General features: G+C 38.4%; 1 protein-coding gene across 1 annotated transcript in view; it reads right to left on the bottom strand.

Annotated features, from left to right (window-relative positions):
• MALRD1 (MAM and LDL receptor class A domain containing 1) overlaps window positions 1-21,799 on the bottom strand; it is a 496,818-nt gene that overhangs the window by 245,028 nt on the left and 229,991 nt on the right. The gene's annotated exons all lie outside the window — the stretch shown is intronic.

Here is a 21,799-nt window from a genome sequence, read left to right on the forward strand (position 1 = left end):
ATATATATGATAATTCCTTCAAGCAGGGGCAAGAATATAAAGGTAATACCAAACTATCCAATAGCTTTTTCTCCACAATGCATATTTATCTGCCAATTGTTTGGAATTTTAGAAGTAACTTCCCTGTAAAGCAAGGTCATCCATAAAGATTTTTTTCATAAAGCTTAAGATTAAGAGCAATACTTTTGAAGATCTGAGTTTGAACTATGACTCTGACACTTATCATTTATGTGATTTGATGAGCTTTTAGTTTTCCTATTTAAAAAGAGAAAAAAATAATAATAAATGTAGATAAGTTAAACTAATTAAAAAACCTACTGTTTATGTCACTAGCATCTAGAACAGTGCCTGGCCCTTATTAGGTGATCAGCAAATATAAGTCAAATAAATGAATAAGTAAAATAAAGTGCTTTAGAAATTATAAAGCAATTCAGTATGCTCATTGAAGGTATTATTATTATCCTGCTCCAATATTACAATAGAACAATTGATAACAATATTTCAGTAGGAAAGTTGCTTGGAGATCCAACTTGGGACATTCGCTTCACATTTGCTCTGTGATGCTGTAGTAGCAGAAATTTTCTTTCTGTCCATCTTTTCCATCTTCCTGGTAGAGGAACTGATAATTCCACACCTAGATGATAATTTCCATGGCCTGAGGCAAGTTGCCTGGTGGTGAGGACTGTGTGGGTAAGAGCTAGAAGGTGATTGAGAGATTTGTCCAAAGGTGTTTATTAGCAGGAAACTCTTGCTAATAAAATCTTATCTACCAAAAAACAAACAAACAACCCAATTAAAAATGGGCATAGGTCATAAATTGACAGTTCCACAAACAACAAACAACAAAAAGAATTGGTGAGGATATGGAGAAAAGGGAATCCTCATGCACTGTTGGTGGGAATGCAGACTGGTACAGTCAATGTGAAAAGCAGTGTGGAGATTCCTCAAAAAATTAAAAATGGAACTACCTTATGACCCTGAGATTCCACTTCTGGGGATATATCCAAAGAAACATGATATACTAATTCAAAAGAATATATGTACCCCTATGTTCACTACAGCATTATTTACAATAAGCAAGCAAGATTTGGAAGCAGCCAAGTGTCCATCAATAGATGAGTGAATAAAAAAGCTGTGGTACAGTTTACACAATAGAATACTACTCATCTGTACCAAAAAAACAAAACAAAAAGGAAATCTTACCCTTTGCAACGGCATGGTTAGCCCTGGAGAGTATTATGCTGAATGAAATAAGTCAGAGAAAGACAAGTACTAATGTACAAAACAAACTAACAAACAAAAATAGAAGCAGACTCATAGATACAGAGAGCAGAATGACAGCTGTCAGAGCGGGGTGGTTGCAGGGCCAGGTTGAAAAGTTGAAGGGATTAAGCAAAAAACAAAAACAAAACACACACACACACATACTAGTTCACACACACAACAAACCAACCTCATAGACACAGACAATAACATTGTGATTACCAGAGGGGAAGGAGGTGGGAGGAGGTAGAAAAGGGTAAAGGGGGAATAAATGGTGATGGAAGGAGATTTGACTTGGGGTGGTGAACACACAATACATTATACAGTTGATGTATTCTAGAATTGTACATGCTGAAACCTATATAATTGTATCAACCAATGTCACCGTAATTAATTCAATAAAAAATAAAAATAATGAAATAATAAAATAAAATCTTATCTAGAAGCATTTAGTCCTGAATGAGTCTCACATTTAAGAAAAGCGATGAGTAAGAGGCAAGAAGTGGGAGGAGATGACTAGAATGCCATGTAGAAACCACTGGGGAGGAGACTGGTGTTCTGAAGGCTGCTAGCCATTTTGCACACTAATTGCTCCTGAACTGCGTGTTGCAGATTGCCTCATTAAATGGCCTTTACAATTGCAAAGCCTTTGGACATAAGTTTCAACTGTGCATTATGCCCCTAACAAAACTTTCTTTTTTGGGTTAACTGCTAATATTTCATTTCCTTGCAGTGTGGGTTTAAATGATTTTCACTTACATGCCCAGGTCAGTTTTATCAGATTAGGGGTAAGACAAAAGACTTCTAATGTTTGAATTACAGAGCTTGATTCTAAATCATAACCTTAAAGCATTGTTTGAGCTACATAGAAATGGAGATCATTTACATTAATCCTCACATTTATTTATAGATGAGAAAACTGAGGATTATAGACATTAAATGACTTGCTGATTTTTCAAGAGCAGAGATGCAATTTGAACCCAGGTCTAATGTCTAAAAAATTATTTTTTAAATCCATTGACTTGAAGAGAAAAGTAGTGATATCAGATCAACTATCATAACACATGAGATCACCCAGGAACAAAAGTGGTGGCACTGACTACCAGATGCATTATTTTCTCATGGGACTACGGAAAACCTGAGAAATTACTAGATCGTTTCATTTTATTCAAGTTGGCATTGGTATTGATTCTGTCAATTCCAATTTGCTTGGGGAGTAAAAAACAAACTGCTCCTGAAAATACTTTCCTCCAAAGTGACTAAACCAAGCTAAAATCAAATTCTTTTAAAGCAAATAAAATAATTTAGACATCTTTCTAATTGGGAACACACTACAGATTGCAATCTATACATATAAAGAGGTAATATGCTAACTGTCCGCTACAGTGTCCCAGTAATGACCAATTTGCATATTGATAGACCAGCAGGTGCGTTCGCAGCAGAGGGACTTGTGTGAGGCTCATTTTCCTGCCCCCAGCACCGGAGTCCTCTTTTTCTCCCAGGTGCACATGCCCGACAAACACCCCCGTGACAATGCGCCCCATCTGAGAGCACTCTGCCTGGGGACACCACCAACCTCCCCATGAGGTGGGGGGAGCCAAGGGGCAACACCCACACAGCAGAAGGCAGTTCTTGGGGCGCAGTCGGCAGACACCAACCAGGGGGTGCGAGCATCAGCGGTGACCCCTGGGAGGGATCGTGCACACAAATCAAGAGGGTGTGGACTCAACACCATGAAGGAAGGGCACAGGTGTGACAACAGAAAGTACACAGGCGACCCTCACACGACAGGGAAGCCCCCGCAGCTTTCTCCAGCCATCTGTTCATTCATCTGCTTGGTCCAACCCGGATAGGGGGCTCGCATCCTGGGCAGAACGCCCTCTGAGGACAAGCCAGGCCTGACTGTGCCTGTGCAAGCACGCCTGTCACCTGCGAATTCTGGAGGGGAGCGGACGGAGAGCCGCTCGAGGCATGGGAGCAGGCATGCCAGGGGGCGGTAAAGGCCTCTGCATCCTCCCTCCCTTCAGCACTCAATGGGAGAAAAGCCTCGCAGGAGTATGAATGCACATGCGCGTGCACGTAACACAGCAGTCCCCACGATGGACGCTGGCCCGGGCCAGCTGGACCCTCCCCCAACTTGGAGGGGGGAGGCATGGGCCACGGTAGGCAAGACACAGCTGTGTGTGATCAGGCCTAAACTGGCAGTTGGACATCCCACAAGGGCTCTCACACAGGAGAGGGTACAGGTCAGGCTGAGGGACCCCGCCCCCTGCCCCCGTGCATGAATTTTGTGCACTGGGCCTCTAGTATATTATATAATCAATATAGCTAATATTTTAGAATAATCAGAATGATTAAGTTTTACATTCCTAAACAAATAGTTGCATAATTTTAAAATACAATAATTCAAATATTACACAAGATTAATTTGAATAGAAAGCCCTTTACACTAGTAAATAAAGTTTCACTGCAATAATGTATTCTACCCATAAAATAACATGCAACATTTTTCGACACATATCAAGGGATATTATCAACTAATGCTATTCACCTATTTCCAAATTATTTTCCTTGCCTGTTGTTTTGTCCAAATAAATCAGCTATCTAAGAGTAGGGTGTACATCTTTCTTTAAGTGATTCTGAATTCAAAGCTCTTATGAAATTGTGCAACTTGGATTATTTGTTTAAATTAGGCAGTGACCCTCTTGGTGGGCAGTTTAGTTTTGTAAAAAATAAAATATGTGGGATATAAAGCCAAAAGGAGCAAACAAAACAAAAAACAAACTCGTAGATGCAGACAACAGAATGTTGGTTACCAGAGGGGGAGGACAAAGAGGGTAAGGAGGCTTAAATAGATGGTGGTGGAAGGAGACAAGACTTTTGGTGATGAGCACACAGTAGAGTACACAAATGTCATATTATAAAGTTGTGCACCTGAAATTTATATAGTGTTATTAACCAATGTTACCTCAGTAAATTTAATAAAAAATAAATACCTGGAAAAATATTTGAATGGGTAACTCAAAAAAAAATTATAAAAGTTCCAAATCTCCAACTCAAATCTTAGAGACTTCTGAAATTCAACACGTTTAAATACAATCTGTGAATTTTATCCCCAAAACTTTTTTTCAATGAAAAGTCTCCTCATCTCTGTTAATGGCAACTCTATAACTCCAGATACTCAAAAAATCCCCCAAAAAACAAACAAAAAAACCCCAAACAAACAACAAAAAAAAATCTTGTAAGAAGCTCTGTATAGGAGTCTGACTCAATTTTTTTAGATTTGACTTGATTACTGACAGCTTTTCCCCTTGTGCCCATATTTGGCAAAGCTGATTAAAAAGTCCAGGTTCTTCTCCTGTTGGCATTAGGTTCAAACCACTCAAGCCCCTATCTGTGCACAGGATTCCTCCCCCTGGTCGCACTACTACCACCATACAACTCTAAGCCACTTTCCCTGCTCTCTAAAACTACTTTTAGACATGGCTGGGTGCTACTCTGATCTCCCAGAAAGCCTCATTATGTGAGTAATAGACATTTTTAAACCCTCTTGGTGTGTATGTGGTATCATCAGTCTAACAGCCAAGCCAAATTTGGATGAAGGTCCAACTTATAACTGAGGATTGTCCCAAGCTCTGGGAGCTGTATTAATAATAATATATATTTTATCTCATAACTCATCTATATTATTTCAGTGAATTCTATTAATTAGCAATGTTACTATTAGAATATATCTCATCATCTATACTGTTACTATATTGGTTTTAGTCACTACCATTGTGTGTGATTTCATTGCAATGCTTTCTTTCCTGTTCTCTGGGCCCTACCCCTGTCCTGTATGGTCCATTAAACAGTAAAGAACCAAAGTGATATTTTAATATAAATTGAATGTCACTCCACTGCACAAACTCTACTATATTTAAATACTGTTCCCCAATACAAAGAGCCAGGTCTTCTTGTGAAATGGTCTATTGGGGCTGAGGAAAAGAGAGTTTAAGATGAACCTGGGATTTTTTTTCTTGAAATAGAAAATAATAAAGAGCTCAAAAAATTATGACATGATGACAGGTTTAAAAATCCAATTTTTGCAAATGGTAAGAATTCCTTCTTTTTTACTGCAGCATAGTATTCCATTGTGTAGATGTACCACAGTTTTTTAATCCACTCATCTGTTGATGGACACTTAGGCTGTTTCCAAATCTTAGCTATGGTAAATTGTGCTGCTATGAACATAGGGGTGCACATATCCTTTATGATTGGTGTTCCTAGTTTCTTCGGATATATTCCTAGAAGTGGGATCACTGGTTCAAATGGGAATTCCATTTTTAGTTTTTTTATAGCATGGATGGAACTGGAGAGCATTATGCTAAGTGAAATAAGCCAGTCAGAGAAAGATAAATATCACATGATCTCACTAATTTGTGGAATATAATGAACAACATAAACTGATGAACAAAAACAGATCCAGAGACAGAGAAGCATTGATCAAACCTCAGAGGTAAGGTAGAGGAGAGAGGGGGTAAAGGGGAGAGATCAACCAAAGGATTTGTATGTATGCACATAAGCCTAACTAATGGACACAGACACCAAGGGGGTGAGGGCATGAGTACGGGTGGGGGTGGGGGGGACAATGGGAGGATAAGGACACATATGTAATATCTTAATCAATAAAGAAAAAAAATAAATTAAAAGAAAAACAGATAGCACTTCAAAAAATAAAAATAAAAAGCCAATTTTTAAATGAACTTACTGGCCAAATTAGAGACAATTTGAGCATCAAAAGAGTAATGAGAAGACTTTTGCTCCTAGCATGTACACAGTAACAAAGAGGTTATCCTACAGTCATAAACAATTAGAAACCTGGACAGAATACATGAAACAAGTGTTTTGAGATCATTGACCAACAGGAAGCACAGAACTGTGATCTCTTAGGGAAAGGGGGGAAAGCACAAATTATTACCCCATATTTCTGTTTGAGGCACTTGCTAGAATGTAGCTCCTACAGGGTCAGCCCAGCAGAAAATGGGGCTGCAGTGAGCTCAGGAGACAGAGTCTGTAAGGTGAAGTGGTGATGGAAAGGGAGCTTTATAGAGAAAGAGATCCAGAGAATTGCTTAAGTCTTTGGATGAATTCTAATTTTCATATTTATAGGGCAAATCCATAAAGAGAGACAGAGAACAATTTCTAATAGAAAAATAACCAGGAGCTATAAGCTGAAAAATGACCAGAATTCACATAGCACCAAATATCTTTGACTTTCTACCAGTCAGCATGAAGAGTCCTTGCTGAATAAGCAGGGTATTCAGTAGGAACTCCAGAAAGAGTGCATTCACTTTAGTAACAACACAGAGAAACTCTAGAAGGAAGTAGATTCTAGACTATGGGTTGGCAAACTACAATGTCAAGACCATATCTGGTCTACCACCTGTGTAACTGAATAATGTTTTATTGGGACCTAGCCATGCTCACTTGTTTACATATTATCTATGATTAGGCTATTTCACTCTAAAATGTAAGTCGAGTAGTTGCAACAGGGCTAAACACATTCAATCTCTAGACATATTTTCCTCTTAAACTAAACTTGTGTTTAAAAGAGATGGCTTTGAAAAGAAGACTAAAAAATTTCCCTTACGTTTAAAGAAAAATACTGAAGAAAAAATTGTGATTTCTGTTCTAAACCTGTTTTTAAACAAAAACTTAAAAATAAGCATCAAAAGGACCAAACAGAACTGTAAGCAACTTAAGTGCCTCTAGAACAAAGTTCAATGCTTTTTAAAGGAATATTCCAAATTTCAGAGCTCAGCAACATAAAGTTCACAATATATAGCATCAAATTAAAAATTACTAGCATGAGAAGAAGCAGGAAAATGTGATCTATAATGAGGAGAAAAATTAGCCAATAGAAACAAGTATAGATATAAGAGAGATTATCAAAGAAGCTAAAGCAGCTGTCAGAATATGCTCAATGTGTTCATCTACAATTTTACAAAACCTGTAGAAAGATATTTTTACTAACAAGTAAATTTAACGAGATTATATACTACCAACATACAAAAATCAATTATATTTTCATATTCTAGCAATTAACAACTGAAATCCAATTTTTAAAAAAATTCCTTTAAAACAGCATTCCCCAAAAATAAAATTCTAGGGATAAGTTTAACAAAATACATGCATGGCCTTTAACTGACAACTGTAAATCACTGGTTTAAAAAAGAGACACTAGATAATTATCAGGTTTATGATCATAAACCTCAATGATGTTCAGAACTCAATTTTATCTACAATTAAAATATAATTCCAACAAAAATTTCAACAGGATTTAGTAAAAATTAACAAAATGATCCTAAAATGTATTTGGAAATGCCAAGTACCTACATTAGCTTAATAGTTGGCAGACTTAAACTAACTGATTTTAATATATACTAGTAATATGAAGCTATAATAATTAACACTGTGTAGGATTGACATATATAGACAGACTGAACAATGTATCAAGGTTATAGAGCTTATAAATAGACTCACAAACATATGATTGACTGATTTTCAAAAATGGTGATGTTAGTATGTAGTATTTTTCTCCAAAATGCATAAATTGAATCTAATTATGAGGAGAAATGAACAAACACAAATTAGGTTATTCCAAAAAGTAAAAGGCCTATATTTGTTTTTTGTTTTTTTTTAAAAAAAGTCTGGGTAATTGTTATAGATGAAAGAAATCTAAAGATACATGAAAACTAAATGTAGTATGCCCCGGACGGTTTGACTCGGTGGTTGTAGTGTTGGTCTGTGGACAAAGGGTTGAGGGTTCTATTCCTGGTCAAGGACACATACCTCAGTTGCAGGTTCAATACCCAGCCCCTGTTAAAGGCTGCTATGGGAGGCAGTCGTTCCATATGTCTCTCATATTGATGTTTCTTTCTCTCTCACTTGCTCTCCCTCACTTCCCTCCCTTCAACTCTCTCTAAAAATCAATGGAAAAAATATCCTAGGGTGAGGATTAAAAAACAAACAAACAAAACAACAACAGTAAAAAAACCAAAACATAAATGGAGTGCATAATCCTTGACTGGATCCTGAACCAGGTTAAGGAAAAGTACATTAAGACATTTTGGGGGTGACTAGTAAAGTTTGAATGAGGCCTATAAATTGAATAACAACATTGTATCAATGTTAAATTTCCTGATTTGATCATTATACATGTAATGCATAGGTAACAGACTATGCATTATTTAGAGGTAAAAGGGCATGATGGTGTCTGCAACTTATTCTAAAATGATTCAGAAGAAAGTAAGATTATATGTAGAACAAATGGGCAAACTGATAATAATTTGCAAATCTGAATGAAGTGCAAGTTCTCCATAAAGTTTTTGCACTATTTCTGTGAACTGAAAACCATTACAACATTTAAAAGCATTATTAAAAGTTAAGAAAAAAGAAAATCTTCAATCTCACTAAGAGAAAAAGCTAAATCCTTAAAAAGGGCAACACGTACCCCACAATCTTGCCCCCATTTTCTCTCTTATCATTGTCCTCCAGCCAAAGACCACCAGTCACACATCTGCAGCTGAACAACTTGGGTTTATTACTTGTAGCAGATACAATGAACAAATACCATTGGAATAAATGGGGCAGTTCAGTAAGAGGGTATAAAGGACTTATCATAGAATTAGGGCTTTGGTTAGGTTATTTTTGGAGGGGTTGGTGTCCAAGGAAATGGAGTTTTGCTCCATATCAATTACTGTCAGGAATAAGGGCTAATTCTATGATTGGCAGTTTTAATAATTCTTATCTAACAAAGGGAAAACTAGAATAGAATCTATATCATAAAAGGCCTGTGGTTGTGACGCCATAACAGCGTCACGAGCACAACCGGTCACCAGGAGGCTGTGTGTGCAGCGAGGTGCACCTGGGTGGGCGGGGCTGCGTGCATGGCGAGGCATGTGCAGGTGGGCAGGGACTTGACTCTGAGTCCCGCGTTTTGCCTGGCGTGGCAGAAGTCAGTCTGGGTCTCGCCAGTGTGGTCGGTCTGAGGCTTGTGCGATATCGCGCACTGGGCCTCTAGTAGAGTTATAATTGGTTAGAAAAAGCTTTCACTCAGATGAATCAAAATGTTTGTGTTTTGTCTGTGTTCAGGCACAATTGCAAACTGATCTTGTTTTTATGTTAATCCACCATGGTCCCCGAGTGGCCTTGTCTAATATTGATGTTCTGTGAAATTGTTCATGTTCAACAGGAGAATCACCATCTTGTAGCAACACCAAGGCCTACCTGAAAGGCCAAGGCTGTGTGGTTAGGGGCTGCTTTTCTTTTTCTCACTTTGCAATTCTTTTTACCTGGCAAGAGAGTTCAGAGGGGCAGCTAACCCTTCTATGTAATGTGACAATAGAAAATAAAACCTAAAACCTTTTTGGTTAATTTCTTTGTAGTAGATAAATGAATAAATAAATAAACAAACAAACAAACAAACAAATAAAAAAATAAAGGCAGACCAGTTGCTTTGGGAGATCCTGAAACATTTGAAAGACCATCATATTTTTTTTATTTTTTAAGCCTCTTGATTTTTATCCTTAGTAATTTGCAGCAAAATCTTGAAACTAGGAAGTACAATGGCATCTACTTTTAATGTTAACATGGAAGGAGGTAATATGTGGAAGAAATTCCATTAAATAGATGACAGTAGCCTTAAGGAACTGACCAAAAAATAGGTAGAAAAAATAATGTTTGCATTAAGAAAAACATGGAAGTCTAGGCAGAAAAGAAGCCTCCAGGCTTTAAGGAGAAAGGACTAATGTGGTTCCGACTGGCTTGCTAAATGTAGTGCATGATCCAATATGGCTGAGGCTCTAGTTCAGAGAAAACAGCAGCTTTTGTGCTTATATGTTTCTAGGCAATGCTTACTATCCCTAGTCTTAATCCCAACTGGAAACAAACAAAGTGCAAATTGGTCCAAATACTGTCCCTACAGCCTCCATCTTTCTCATTCCAAATAGTAGCTCTTCAAATATTCTAAGAGCAGTTTATGCAGTCTTTAGCTACATGACAAAATTTACACTAACAAAGTTACCACTCGGATTCATTCAGGACATATTTCCAGAAAAAATGACTTATATATCAATTTTTAAGTTACCCAATTTTAATATTAATGTTTTTAAAATGTTATGCTAACATTACATGCTAACATTCAACTGATTCTAACTCTATATTGGGAAAGCATACAAACAAGAAATCCAAAGTACCTGTAAAAAGAAATATGCCTTAATGATTCTGACTTGGAAGACATTTCTGAACAATTTGTATACCTTCTTTCCTAGTTATCATATTTAGAAAGGTAAGGTAGTGAGTCTGATCATAAAAAATCATTATTTTTGAAGTTTTATTTTTTTAAATATATATTTTATTGATTTTTTACTGAGAGGAAGGGAGAGGAATAGAAAGTTAGAAACATCGATGAGAGAGAAACATCAATCAGCTGCCTCCTGCACACCCCCTACTAGAGATGTGCCCACAACCAAGGTACATGCCCTTGACCGGAATCGAACCTGGGACCCTTCAGTCCGCAGGCCGACACTCTATCCACTGAGCCAAACCAGTTAGGGCTGAAGTTTTATTTTTTAATTAAATTTACTGTGGTGACGCTGGTTAACAAAATTATATAGGTCTCAGGTACAAATTCCACAACACATCATCTGTACATCGTATTGTGTGTTCACCAATCCAAATCAGTTCTTCCATCACCATTTATCGCTCCTATCCCCTAAATTTTAAGTTGAACTACCAGGAATAGCATGAAGACAGTCCACTGAACTATTTTTGCCACCAGGAAATGTAGGATATAATAATCTTTCGTTGTCTTTCAGTGAACCTGATAGAACTTTGAGTATCTGAGGAGAATTACTTTTGTCTAAGGCATTGTGAAGGGAGCTGCGGCCATGAGACAGAGCTGGAGCTACAAGTATTACCTAAAGATAAATATCAAGATTAATATCACTTTAGGAAAATTATATTTTTATGCAGTCTAATTTGTCAATCTTTCCTTTTATGATATTTGATAATATAATATTAAATAAAATTTTCCTATATTTTTTCTAGTGCTGTCTGATTACTGTATGATTTTATATTTTTAAACCTTTGATGAACCTGAAATTTACTTTGGCATATAAAGTGAACAATAGATTCGTAAAGTGAAGAAGAGAAATACATACAAGATTACAATATACACACTTGCTCATGTATTTATTGAGTATCTTTGAAAAAATACATACGAAATTAAGGGTTCCTCTGGAAATCTATAATAATAAAAGCATAATATGCTAATTAGACCAGAAATCCTTCCGGACTTCCTTCTGGGACAAAGCCGGGGCTGCAGTCACCTGCGACTGTGAGGGAGGGATGCAGACAGCCGCATCAGCTGTGAAGGCCTACTCTTGCACCAGTTTTGTGCATCAGGCCTCTAGTAGGAACATAAAGGCTGGAGTTAGAAGAAATTTTTTTTGGTGTGTTTTTTTTTAATCCTCACCCGAGGATATTTTTCCATTGATTTTTAGAGAGAGTGGAAGAGTGAGAGAAAGACAGAGGGAAATATCAATGTGGGAGAAACACATCGATTGGTTGCCTCCTGTATGTGCCCTGACCAGGACCGGGGCTGGGGAGGAGCCTGCAACCGAGGTTCGTGGCCTTGATCAGAATTGAACCTGGGACTCTTTGGTCCACAGGCCAACGCTCTATCCATTCCAACTAGGGCAGAAATGTTTTTTGTTTTTTTTAAACCAATGCCTCTTTTTGGAAATACTATGTGTGTGTATTTAAATAAATATCTGCATTATCTTTAAAAGTAATAACATGATGCCAGAACAAAGGCTTGAACTTGCCAGAACCTCATTCTAGGATAAAGAAAGGGCTCAAGTAGGACAGTTAGAGTTGGAGAATACTTGGATGAGGATTGATTTGGAATGAGTTTCTGGACACCATGGTTTATGGGATTTGGGAGATAGAACATTCTCCACTATACATGACTGTGGAAAAAATGTTGAAATTAAGGGAGAACAAAATATCAGTTTAGAAAAGATATAAAGAACAAAGTTACCTGAGAAAATATCTAAGATCTCTACTAAATTTATAGTAGAGTATGAGTTGCAAAAGATAGGGCAATAAGGGAAAGTTAATTGTGATAAAAGAATTCAGGAGAAACCCAAAAGTCATTCTTGTTCCATGTTTCTCCCTTCATTTCCTATATTTAATCAATCATTGACACCTTCCATTTCACTTTCTAAATATCTCCTAAATCACTTCTCTCAAGGGACACTTCTGTACTTGACTAATGAAATAGCTTCCTAATGATTGCTCTGTGTCTACTCTGGTCCTCCTGAAATTCATGTTCTGTATTGTAATCAGAATGATGGTTTCAAAATTCAACTTGGATCACCACCATGCCTGAACGTCTTTATTGGCTTCCCATCACAGTTAGGGTAAAACCAAATGTGTTAATGTGACATAGGATCAACTCAAAGTCTGTGTGCTACTCGCCCTTGCAGCCTCTTCTCCTTACCATGCTCTCCTCAGCTCCCCACCACAACCCTACTAGCCTTCTAGCCGCTCCTTCAACAACAGGAACTTCACAAATGCTGGGTCACCTTTCTCAAGAACTCTCTCTCTTTGAAAATCTTGCAGTTTTTGTTTTAATGTCCACTTTCCATAAGAAACCTTGATCGGTCAATTCTCTCTATGAGAGCCTCTTGTCATACCAGGCAGTTCTCTTCCCAGGACTGTAGTAACATGCAGTGCTGTACTTGTCTGCCTGATTATTTGCATAATAACTGACCACCACAAACCTGTAGGCCCACAGATTTGAGGATAGAAACTGGCTTTACTTAGAAAATAATATTGCAATAATAATGTATGGTGTCAGATAGGTACTAGATTTATGGAATGATCACTTTGTCAGTTATATAAATGTGTAATCACTATGTGGCACACCTGAAACTAATACAATATTGTGTGTTAACTATAATTAAAAATATTTATAAAAGCAAGTGCTCACTATACATTTGCTGAATAAACAAAAAAGTGAATGAATATAGCAAGGAGGAGGATATATGTCACTGAGTGAGAGCTTTCTGGATGGTTGTCTGGAAAATCAGTTGGCATTTTGGTTGTTGGGCAACAATGGAAGGGATCGGGCTATGTTTTGAGTGATAAACTTTGAGATACCAAGACTGAAGGCATTAGAAGAAGAGAGTCAACTACCTTGGACAGATTTACTGTGATGAAAATGACAAACATTTCTGGGTTTCTTTCTTTTGTTTTGGATAATGACAGCAGCTAATCAATTTGTTCAAAATATACATTTCTAATACATTAAGCAAATATTATATCTATAGACAGAATTCTATAGTCACAGTCCCAATTTATTTATTTTTTTCATGTATAGTCATGTCAGTAGAAAAGCTGTATTTGAAAACACAGTAAGGACATACACATATATTTTTCATTAACACTTACTGAATTAAACTAAGGTATTGTGCTCAGGTGGGCCTTAATTCTTCACTTCAGTGAGAACTTTGTCAGAATAATTTAAAAGTTGACCTTGGCCTTCAGTCTATTCCCTGACTATCATTTTTTCTAGTTGCCAGTCTTTTTTAACATTATTTTTATTGTTGACACTATTACATATGTTTGCATTACACACAACCCCACTTGCCCGCCTCCGCCCAGCCCTGCCATCCTTCCCTCTGGCCATCACCACATTGTTGTCTGTGTCTATGGGTTATGCATATATGTCCTTTGGCTAATCCCTTCACCTTCTTTCATCCTGTCCACCTCTCCCACCTTCCCTCCGACAGCTGTCAGTCTGTTCCATGTATCCATGACTCTGTTTCTATTTGGTTCATCAGTTTTGGTCATTAGATTCCACATATAAGTGAAATCATATGGTGTTTCTCTCTCTGGCTTATTTCACTTAGCATAATAATCTCTATGTCCATCCATGCTGTCACAAAAGGAAATAGTTCCTTCTTCTTATTGCCACATAGCATTCCATGGTGTAAAAGTACCACAGCTTTTTATCCACTCATCTACTAATGGGCACTTGAGCTGTTTCCAGATGTTAGCTATTGTAAATAATGCTGCTATAAACATAGAGGTGCATGTATTTTTTCTAATTGGTGTTTCAGGATTTTTAGGATATGTCCCCAGAAGTGGGGTCGCTGGGTCAAAAGGCAGTTCCATTTTTAATTTTCTGAGGACGCTCCATACTATTTTCCACAATCCCAATTTAACACTACCTTTATATAACTTGATCCCATAACAAAGCAATTTCCATTTGTAAACCTTGCTGATCTGGTTAAAAATATTTTGTGTAATTAAATTGAGGAAGTTTTTGTTGTTGTTGTGGTTAATCCTTACCTGAGGATATATTTTCATTGATTTTTAGAGAGTGAAAGGGAGGGGGACAGACAGAGAAAGAGAAACATTGATGTGAGAGAGACACATTGATTGGGTTGACTCCCACAGGTACGGTGACCAGGCCAGGGATTGAGCCTGCAACCAAGGTACTTGTTCTTGACTGGATTTAAACCCACGACCCTTCAGTCCATGGGCTGATGCTCTATCCACTGAACCAAACAGGCTAGGGCTGAGGTAATTTTTTATTTCAAAGGGGAAATAAAAGAAAACAGACCACCTAAGTCAGCCGTGGGCAAACTACGGCCCGCGGGCCGGATCCGGCCCGTTTGAAATGAATAAAACTAAAAAAAAAAAGACCGTACCCTTTTATGTAATGATGTTTACTTTGAATTTATATTAGTTCACACAAACATTCCATCCATGCTTTTGTTCCGGCCCTCTGGTCCAGTTTAAGAACCCATTGTGGCCCTCGAGTCAAAAAGTTTGCCCACCCCTGATTAAGCTAAATTATATAAGAGGAAGCAAACACACAGTATGTTTAGGCCTAAAGAGGAAGCAAAACACACATGTATGTTTAGGCCTAAACAACACTCCCATTTGTGAAGTATTTTATTTTAAAATTAATTGGGATAAGCGAAATAAGTCAAATAAAGATAAATATATAATTTCACTTATAAGTGGAAAAATAAATGAACAAACAAAACTAAACAGCCTCACACTGGTTGGATAGCTCAACTGGCTAGAGTGTCAGCCCCATACACCAAGGTTGTGGGTTCCATCCCCAGTTAGGGCACATATAAGAAGCAACCACTGTCTCTCTCTCTCTCTCTCTCTCTCTCTCTCTCTCTCTCTCTCTCTCCCTTCTCCTCCATTCCTCTCTTCCTCTCAGGTTAATAAATTAAAATTTTTAAAAATCTTAAAAAACACACAAAACAGAATCATAGATATAGAGAACAAACTGATGATTGCCAGAGGGGAGGAGGGTTGGGGGCTAGGTAAAAATGGTGAAGATTTGTAGTTACAAAACAGACCTGAGATGTAAAGCTCAGCATAGGGAATAAAGTCAATAATATTGCAATGATGTTAGTATGAGATAAACTATGTTTGAATTTTCTTCAGTTTATGTATTTTTGACTTTGTATATACCATTCATAATGAGTAGAGTAAAAAATTCTTTTAAAACATAAATAAAATGTGGGCTCCCTTTCCTTACAGCATGTATCATCTTACTAGGGTAAAACTGTTTTGAAGTATTTGTGTGTACATGCACACATTACATATGTGTCACATAATTCACATACATAGCATGCACACATGTGTATTACATGTATGTATATGTGAAAATTACATATGTGAATTAGCATATATGTAGTATAGTTTAAAAGGACTGAAGAGCAATTTTAAACTGAGTGGTAAAATTAGCTATAATGGTAACTACTATTTATTAATCACCTCCTATATAAAGTGCTTTGTGGTAAGCAATCCCATATAATGAAAGACTAATATGCAAATTGTCCCTTCAATCGGGAATTTGACTGGGAGTTCAACTACTCGCTACAACATGCGCTGACCACCAGGGGTGGTGTGGAACATGGCAGGCATCAGTGACGTGGCACTGGCAGTGGGCGGCAATGGAGGCGATGCCAGCCCCGATGGGCCCCATGAGAGCAGGACTGTGGCAGGATGGTGGAGCAGGTGAGTGGGCACACAAGGTGGGTGCGAGCGGGGACTGATTGCTTGGCTGATAGCCCCACAGATGGTGACCAGTGGTGGCAGCAGGGGGCAGGGCTGCCACCCCACTCCCAGGCACTGAGGGAGCTGGGTGGGGGACCCGACCCTGATCAATCGCTCCACAGACGGCGACCAGTGGCCGGCAAGCCCTGATCACCTGATCGGGGCCGGGTCTGGGCTGGGACAGGTAACTGTGGGGGTGTGGTGGTGACCAACCTCCCGCAGTGCCCAGGCAGGGGACTGCGACCTCTCAACGGCTACCTGGGAGCAGGGGTGATGTGGACGAAGGTGCAGTGAGAATGCAGGGTGTCTGCCGAGCTCACTCTCACTCCTGCTGCTACCCTCTCCCCGCATGCCAGGGCTCGCACCAGTGAAGCCCCTGTGCTCAGGTGCCGGGCACCTGCGAGAAGCCCGCCTCGCACACATGTGGCCTCTTCCGGGTGAGCTGGGCCACAGCCACTGGGACTGCAGGGGCCAGTGGGGTTCCCCATGGGTTCTCGCAGTAGCTGGTCTGTGAGGCTGACAGGGAGAGAGCGTGCTGCCAGCCCGGCTTCCATGTAGTGCTGTTGGGCGGCCCTGAGGCCCACGCTGCACCCCAGCCTGTGGCATCTAGCTGTGCTCACTGCATCTCTGTATGGGCACTCAGGCGCTCAGGTGGAGTGGGGCATGTGGGGGCCCAGGAGCCCAGGTGCTGCCCAGGGCCAGAGGTCAACTGGGACCTGCCCTTCCACACCAGATGTTTGCACTTCAATTGCTGGCCAGGCCTAGGGACCACACCTGTGCACGAATTTCGTGCACTGGGCCTCTAGTCTATAAATATTATCTCTAATCCTCATGACAACATTGCAAGAAATGTTAGTTATCTCCATTTTCAAAGGTGGCAATTAAGGATAAGAAACCTAAAGTATACCCAGCTGAGCATCAATCTATGAACCAAGAGGTCAAGGTTGGATTCCCAGTCAGAGCACACGCCAGGGTTGCAGGCTCGATTCTCAGTAGGGGGCATGTAGGAGGCAGCTGATCAATAGCTGACCAATAATTCTCTCTCATCATTGATGTGTCCATCTCTCTCTTCCTCTTCCTTCCTCTCTGAAATCAATAAAAACATATTTTAAAAGAAAAAAATTATGAAACCTAAAGTACTAATTCACACACCATGTGCCTGTGCCCACCAATGATTCTAAGAATAATAATGGGAAAAGCATGATTCATAACTTTGTGCAGGAAGAAGAGAGAGGATATTTGAGGCTCCTGCTTAACACTGAAGGGGCAGCAATAATCAAGAACATGGGAACCCTGAGTGCACTGTGTCTCAATTTGTTGGAGAATCTTCTAAAGTGTGAAGATAACAGATCAAGTTTTCAGCATGGTTAGAATTACCAAACAGTTCATCTGGCCCACGTCAGCATTTTAAACTGAGGACAAGTTATTTTGTCTCTTAGTTTAAAGCATGATGAGCTGATACACGTATTAAGGAATAGGAAAACAGAATTTTGGAGATTGACATAGGTACATTTTATTAATATTTTATATATTATTTCTTTTCAATAAAAATCATACTGGACAAATGGGTTAATTGACTGAATCAGTAGAGAAAGAGGAAATGGTATAGTGACTCCAGATACTAGCTTAGAACACAAAAATCATCCTACAGAGTTATAGTAATTGGGCCACGAGATCACTGAGAGTATCACAAAGGAGAAGTATAGGAAGTATACAAGTCAGAATCTGTAAGATAAAGTCACACTATTTTCTAAAGAGAAGCAGCACTCCCTGACACTACATTGTAAAGAAATTTCTTCCATGAATCTTCAACATTGTAAATCACAAGTTTGTGGATTTTTTTAAAGTAAGCTAAAGATATAATGCATAAAAGGAGGCAATTAGGAAGCTATTACTGTATCCAGCTTAGACTATGAAGTACAGTGGGGCTTTGACTTACGAGTGTCCTGACTAATGAGTTTTTCGAGATATGAGCCGTCTCTCGGCCAATTTTTTGCTTTGAGTTGCAAGCTAAAATTCGGGTTACGAGCCAGCTTCAGATACCCCACTGCTAGTTGGCGCAGCGAATGTCACAGTGAATGCCACAACATCAGCCCAGCATCATGTGTCTCACTTGTTCACTTTATGATTTGACATACGAGTAATTTGAGTTACGAGCTCCATCACGGAACGAATTAAACTCTAAGTCAAGGCCCCACTGTAGGTTCAGATTAGGGGTATTAAATAAGTTTCGCCTAGAACATAGTAACAACTCATCAACTGTGACCTATTGTAATGATTATGAGAGTAGCAGGGTTGAGGGTAAAATTAGAAAATATTTTTAAGATAAAGCCCATAGAAATTCCCAATAGGTGGAAGGTGGATAATCAGAATGGAAGAGGCCAAGAGCTGCTTTGATTCTTGGCATGAGAAAATGGCTGAATGGTGTAGCTATTCACTCAAGTGGGGGGTGGGGAGGAACCTGAGGCAGAATTAAGTTTTATTTTATGACCAGAGGCCCAGTGCACAAGATTCGTGCATTTGGGGGGGGGGGGTCCCTCAGCCCAGCCTGTGCCCTCTCACAGTCCAGGAGCCCCTGGGGGATGTCTGACTGATGGCTTAGGGGAGTGGGCCTAAGCCGGCAGTTGGACATCCTTAGTGCTGCCATGGAGGCGGAAGAGGCTCCCGCCACCTCCACTGCGCTAGCCAGCTGTGAGCCCAGCTCAGGGCTTCTGGCTGAGCAGTGCTCTCCCTGTGGGAGCACACTGACTACCAGGGGGCAGCTCCTGTATTGAGTGTCTGCCCCTGGTGGTCAGTGCACATCATAGTGACCGGTCATTCCACTGTTCGGACGATTTGCATATTAGCCTTTCGTTACATAGGATTATTTGCAAGAGAGAGAAGTTCATATCATACTAAAATGTAAATACTTGATATTTATAGGACATTAACATGTATTATCTTGTATTGATTGCTCTCATCTCAATTCCCAGGGAGATTAAGAGAACATGATCCTTTTTGTAGAGTTAAGAAAACTGAGCTTGAGGGAAGTATAAATGGCTTCCAAGTCTATAAATCAGCCAAGACATGTTATCACAGCATATCATGCATTGGCAAATATTGGCTATACTGCTGAATTTAATTGCTGTCTCGGAGAAAAGAATAATGCTGAATTTTCCTTGAAATTTACTGATAAGTAACCATATATATACTTATAAACTATGTATATTTATAAAAATAAAAGGGGATAGTCATAAATTACTTAGAAAAGGTTGAAAAATTGATCAAGGCTGAAGGAATTAAAGTAATAAAGTTAATTAAAGGTAAACACAAACTGTTTTCTCCTGAAGTTTTTGGAAAATAGAAGAAAAAACTTGAGTAAATATCAAATAAAGAATCAATGTATAAAAACCAACTTCTCTCTATATATATTTTATTTCCTGTTGTGTAATCAAGAAGCCAAATAATTTTGATGAACATATGAAAATGCCAGGTAAGTGTAGCACCATGAATTCTACTTATGGTGAAAGAAGGCTAAGTGCAGGAAGCAAAACCATTAACTAAGTATGGCACCTAAAGTCACCACATTCAGGTCAATTCACAGACCTTCAGTGACTTAGAGTCTGGTCTTAATCAGTTCCTTTAACCTTTCTGTAGAAAATTTTTTCCACTTCTAAACTAGTTATTAAAACTGACCTCACAAGGACATTTTGAAAAATAAATAAATGCTTACACGATGTTTTAAAGAAAAATGAATCACTACTAAAATAATGATATCAAAACAAATTTAGGTGCGCATATACTTTGTCAAAAAATAACATTCATTAATAGTCACTTATGTCATTTTCATAGCTAAAATAAATGGAATGCCAACCAATGCCAGACATTTTATAAATATTATCTATAACTCTCACAATATTTAATAATAAGTATTACCTTGATTTTAAACCAATATTAATTAACTTGTGCAAATTCACAATGTTTGTTAAAGGTGGATCTGAGATATAGACCCAAATGGATCAAACAATGAAATTTGTGTTCCTTTTCATTCTAGCACATTGCATGACATTCTAGGATAAAATAGAAAAATTAAGAAATAACAAGAATCAAAAGTCTATAACTTTCTCTAATGGAGTTTATAAATAATAACCATGCATACAGTTATAATGAAGTTTTTCTAATAATGCAATTTAATATATGGTGGGAGAACTGAATGACGTAGTGAATGCTGTGAAAGATTGGTGACACCAGTAGCATGGGTTGGCTCCATAGAGGAGTTAGGTACTAGCACCCTAAAAGAAGGGTAAAATTCATGGAAGAAATATGAAGAATAGAAAAATGCCTTTTCAGCATTTGAAAATTTGCATAAATAATGAGAAACACAGCATGCTTGTGGATAAGTACTAAATTAATCTTGTTTGAGAAACAAATTAATATTTTCCTAGAACTTGATACTTTGAAAAGCACTTTAATATTGTGTGTATGTGTAGAAATTTGCCCACATGTATGTACCTGTACATATTCACATGTGTATAATCATACTTTTTCTGTGTCAAACTTTAAGAGCAACTTATAGAGAATAAACTAATCAATATTGGAGCCAGAACACAAAAACCATGTTCTCTCACTCCAAAATTCATCTAGGGAATTAGCAGAGATATGATCATATAGAATACTCAGCTATCTGCTTCATGTTCAAAACTTTTCCTCACTTTCCATCTTCAATGGGATTTAGTCTAAACTCCTGAGTGCAGCTTTCAAGGACATTCACAAGCCAATCCCAGCACCTCTTTCTGGCATCATTATTTCAAGTCCTCACTACATCATCTACTCTGCATTCACACCAGACATCTGTTCACTCCTCTACACATACATGGGCCTTTATGCACCTGAGTCTTTGATCATGTTCTTCCTGAGTCTTTGATCATACCCTTTTAGGTACAGGCTCACCACAATAAAGCAAGTACTGCAATAAGAGAGTCATAATCTTTTTGCTGATAGAGAGTCTTGCCTTCAACTTGCGAAAAACACATCTGTGAAGCGCAGAAAAAAAGAGGTATGTCTGTCTATCTTTATCTCTGTATTAAAAAGGTACTATTCCATCAACTCCAACTAACTGAACTTTATCAGATTTTCCATTCTTTAGGCAAAAATGATAATGAAAAGAAACTGGGTATTGTAGTCTGAATAATGAATATCAAACATGTCCCTGCCCAAATCTCAGGGACCTATCAGTATATTACTTTACATGAGGGGGGAAGGGAGAGATGTGGTTTTGGCAGATGTAACCAAAGGTAATAATCTGGGATGGAATATTATCCTGGATTTTCCAGTGGGCATAAACTAATCACATAACCCCTTAAAAGTGAAAGAAGAAGGCAGAAGACTGAAGTACAAAAACTGAAAAAGAGGCTAAAAC

Source organism: Myotis lucifugus, unplaced genomic scaffold, assembly GCF_000147115.1.
Source record: "Myotis lucifugus unplaced genomic scaffold, Myoluc2.0 scaffold_121, whole genome shotgun sequence".
In the NCBI taxonomy this organism is placed as follows: domain Eukaryota; kingdom Metazoa; phylum Chordata; class Mammalia; order Chiroptera; family Vespertilionidae; genus Myotis; species Myotis lucifugus.